This window comes from Schistocerca americana, unplaced genomic scaffold (assembly GCF_021461395.2).
Source record: "Schistocerca americana isolate TAMUIC-IGC-003095 unplaced genomic scaffold, iqSchAmer2.1 HiC_scaffold_657, whole genome shotgun sequence".
Taxonomy (NCBI): Eukaryota; Metazoa; Arthropoda; class Insecta; order Orthoptera; family Acrididae; genus Schistocerca; species Schistocerca americana.
The window spans coordinates 35001-40000 of NW_025726409.1; positions in this window are offsets into that span (position 1 = coordinate 35001).

The window sequence follows — 5000 nt, forward strand, 5'->3', positions numbered from 1 at the left end:
CACGCGCCAACACGTCCGCACAGCTGCGATACAAACCACCTGCGAGAACCGCAGAGGCGACCGAGCAGCAGACGGCGTCGCGGCGCCGAGCGCCGGGCGGCGGCGCATCCTCAGCGCACACAGTCCTCAATCGGACCAGCACACTGCAGATGTCCACCGCGCTTCGCACCGGGCCCGCGAGGACCTACTTTGGCCGCACGGCGCCGCGTGCAGGGTGCGCCGGCGCGCAGCTGCGCCGCCTGCCGCCTCCGTCGGCCGGCGCGCCTGCCACTGGCCGCCCCCACCAGCCGGCTGTAGCGCGTGCGCCCACGCACCGCGCGGCCAGCACGCCGGGAGGCCCCCCCTCACCGGCCGGGGACGGTCCCACCCAGCCACCGCCGCGTATCGCTTCACACCCACATGCCATTCACGTTCGTGGGCATGGTGGGTATCGCTGAAACAACCGGTTGGTAGCTCAACCGATCGTCGCCATCACTGATTCACCTCTAGCGAGAACAACCGCACCACAACGGTTTACCAGTTGTTCATTTGCGTAACGTCACCAGCAAACGTAGACGTCCATCGCCATTTGCAAATTCAACGATTGTTGCATGCCTGTGTCAGGTGTCACGACACACTATGTCTGCCCACATACACGCAACAACATGTGCACGCTTCGCGAACACGTGGAAGGTGGCCCCCGTACGTATGCGATGTCCATTGCGCGAACGACTGTCAACCGGCCTCTGTCGCATGTCGCAGATGTGGAACGCAGTGCACCATGCTGTCACGGTGTGTGAGAAGAGACGACTACGTCTGACAACACGCGCCACTACATCAACAGACGGCTCATGCTGATCGCCATCCAGGGCATACCACACTGCAATCCGGCTCTTATAGGGAGACGACACATAGCTGAGTGCACAACAGTTGGACCGCATGGTTCGCCGTTGTTGGCGCAGTCGTTGTACGGTCACATGTACCACGATGTATCATTCAGTACATGAGGACCAATGTGCAGTACAGTGTGTGATTTGGACGTACAACATCAGCGGACAGTTGACACAGGCCGTACCACAGCGTAGGCTAAGTGCTTCGCCATGCGAATGCCAATGAACAACTGCGAAGGGCATTGAGCATGTACGTCCTGCTGCCATCCACATTACAGTGTATCGCTGCAAGGTGTTTAACATGAAGCGATACACTGGGGACCAGGCAGTGCGAGTAGCAAACTATATTGCGGGGGTTGCAGTTAGGCAACACTACACTAATTTAACGCGTCGTATGACAATTACAGAGCGGGTTAAGGCCCAACGTGTGTTGGGTTAAGGCCCAACGTGTGTTGGGTTAAGGCCCAACGTGTGTTGGGTTAAGGCCCAACGTGTGTTGGGTTAAGGCCCAACGTGTGTTGGGTTAAGGCCCAACGTGTGTTGGGTTAAGGCCCAACGTGTGTTGGGTTAAGGCCCAACGTGTGTTGGGTTAAGGCCCAACGTGTGTTGGGTTAAGGCCCAACGTGTGTTGGGTTAAGGCCCAACGTGTGTTGGGTTAAGGCCCAACGTGTGTTGGGTTAAGGCCCAACGTGTGTTGGGTTAAGGCCCAACGTGTGTTGGGTTAAGGCCCAACGTGTGTTGGGTTAAGGCCCAACGTGTGTTGGGTTAAGGCCCAACGTGTGTTGGGTTAAGGCCCAACGTGGGTTGGGTTAAGGCGCAACGTGGGTTGGGTTAAGGCCCAACGTGGGTTGGGTTAAGGCGCAACGTGGGTTGGGTTAAGGCGCAACGTGGGTTGGGTTAAGGCGCAACGTGGGTTAGGTTAAGGCGCAACGTGGGTTAGGTTAAGGCGCAACGGAGGTTAGGTTAAGGCGCAATATAGGTTAGGTTAAGGCGCAATATAGGTTAGGTTAAGGCGCAATATAGGTTAGGTTAAGGCGCAATATAGGTTAGGTTAAGGCGCAATATAGGTTAGGTTAAGGCGCAATATAGGTTAGGTTAAGGCGCAACGTAGGTTAGGTTAAGGCGCAACATAGGTTAGGTTAAGGCGCAACATAGGTTAGGTTAAGGCGCAACATGGGTTAGGTTAAGGCGCAATATAGGTTAGGTTAAGGCACAATATGGGTTAGGTTAAGGCACAATATGGGTTAGGTTAAGGCACAATATGGGTTAGGTTAAGGCACAATATGGGTTAGGTTAAGGCACAATATGGGTTAGGTTAAGGCACAATATGGGTTAGGTTAAGGCACAATATGGGTTAGGTTAAGGCACAATATGGGTTAGGTTAAGGCACAATATGGGTTAGGTTAAGGCACAATATGGGTTAGGTTAAGGCACAATATGGGTTAGGTTAAGGCACAATATGGGTTAGGTTAAGGCACAATATGGGTTAGGTTAAGGCACAATATGGGTTAGGTTAAGGCACAATATGGGTTAGGTTAAGGCACAATATGGGTTAGGTTAAGGCACAATATGGGTTAGGTTAAGGCACAATATGGGTTAGGTTAAGGCACAATATGGGTTAGGTTAAGGCACAATATGGGTTAGGTTAAGGCACAATATGGGTTAGGTTAAGGCACAATATGGGTTAGGTTAAGGCACAATATGGGTTAGGTTAAGGCACAATATGGGTTAGGTGAAGGCACAATATGGGTTAGGTTAAGGCACAATATGGGTTAGGTTAAGGCACAATATGGGTTAGGTTAAGGCACAATATGGGTTAGGTTAAGGCACAATATGGGTTAGGTTAAGGCACAATATGGGTTAGGTTAAGGCACAATGTGGGTTAGGTTAAGGCACAACGTGGGTTAGGTTAAGGCAGAACGTGGGTTAGGTTAAGGCACAACGTGGGTTAGGTTAAGGCACAACGTGGGTTAGGTTAAGGCACAACGTGGGTTAGGTTAAGGCACAACGTGGGTTAGGTTAAGGCACAACGTGGGTTAGGTTAAGGCACAACGTGGGTTAGGTTAAGGCACAACGTGGGTTAGGTTAAGGCACAACGTGGGTTAGGTTAAGGCACAATACGGGTTAGGTTAAGGCACAATACGGGTTAGGTTAAGGCACAATACGGGTTAGGTTAAGGCACAATACGGGTTAGGTTAAGGCACAATACGGGTTAGGTTAAGGCACAATACGGGTTAGGTTAAGGCACAATACGGGTTAGGTTAAGGCACAATACGGGTTAGGTTAAGGCACAATACGGGTTAGGTTAAGGCACAATACGGGTTAGGTTAAGGCACAATACGGGTTAGGTTAAGGCACAATACGGGTTAGGTTAAGGCACAATACGGGTTAGGTTAAGGTACAATACGGGTTAGGTTAAGGCACAATACGGGTTAGGTTAAGGCACAATACGGGTTAGGTTAAGGCACAATACGGGTTAGGTTAAGGCACAATATGGGTTAGGTTAAGGCACAATATGGGTTAGGTTAAGGCACAATATGGGTTAGGTTAAGGCACAATATGGGTTAGGTTAAGGCACAATATGGGTTAGGTTAAGGCACAATATGGGTTAGGTTAAGGCACAATATGGGTTAGGTTAAGGCACAATATGGGTTAGGTTAAGGCACAATATGGGTTAGGTTAAGGCACAATATGGGTTAGGTTAAGGCACAATATGGGTTAGGTTAAGGCACAATATGGGTTAGGTTAAGGCACAATATGGGTTAGGTTAAGGCACAATATGGGTTAGGTTAAGGCACAATATGGGTTAGGTTAAGGCACAACGTGGGTTAGGTTAAGGCACAACGTGGGTTAGGTTAAGGCACAACGTGGGTTAGGTTAAGGCACAACGTGGGTTAGGTTAAGGCACAACGTGGGTTAGGTTAAGGCACAACGTGGGTTAGGTTAAGGCACAACGTGGGTTAGGTTAAGGCACAACGTGGGTTAGGTTAAGGCACAACGTGGGTTAGGTTAAGGCACAACGTGGGTTAGGTTAAGGCACAATACGGGTTAGGTTAAGGCACAATACGGGTTAGGTTAAGGCACAATACGGGTTAGGTTAAGGCACAATACGGGTTAGGTTAAGGCACAATACGGGTTAGGTTAAGGCACAATACGGGTTAGGTTAAGGCACAATACGGGTTAGGTTAAGGCACAATACGGGTTAGGTTAAGGCACAATACGGGTTAGGTTAAGGCACAACGTGGGTTAGGTTAAGGCACAACGTGGGTTAGGTTAAGGCACAACGTGGGTTAGGTTAAGGCACAACGTGGGTTAGGTTAAGGCACAACGTGGGTTAGGTTAAGGCACAACGTGGGTTAGGTTAAGGCACAACGTGGGTTAGGTTAAGGCACAATACGGGTTAGGTTAAGGCACAATACGGGTTAGGTTAAGGCACAATACGGGTTAGGTTAAGGCACAATACGGGTTAGGTTAAGGCACAATACGGGTTAGGTTAAGGGACAATACGGGTTAGGTTAAGGCACAATACGGGTTAGGTTAAGGCACAATACGGGTTAGGTTAAGGCACAATACGGGTTAGGTTAAGGTACACATTGTTGTAAGGAAAGGTGTTTTGGGGGGGGGGGGGCCGGTTTGTTGATTGTGATTATCGTAAGTAAATGACTGCGGCATCATCTGATTTGCCACGTCAGGGTGCACCTTTGGCTCATAACAGGCGGCGCTCTGATTCCATGCTTGTGGCAGACCTGTGTCTTTCATTCCTGCCATTGTTTGTGTGCTGTGACAGGAGGCAGTATTGTGATGTTGGGTGTACCCCTGTGTAGGACATGTGTGGGTGTTGGTGGCTTAGCTGAGCAATGGTGGTTGTCGGAAGGGTGGGATATTCTGTTTTGTGAGTGGACCTCCCGGTCTGGTTATGATAGTGTGGATAGTCTAATGTGGCGGAGAGGATGCACTGGGTGTTGTTCCATGCTGGTGCTTACATATTGTCTCTGTGCCTGTTACAGGCAGAGAGTAGTGCGTGATAAGAGTGTCTGGCTGACGTGTGGTTGTGATTGTGAGCAGAGTCTTTCAGCATGTATACGGACAGTTGTATACATTATCTGTATTTTGATGGCTCTATCTATTACT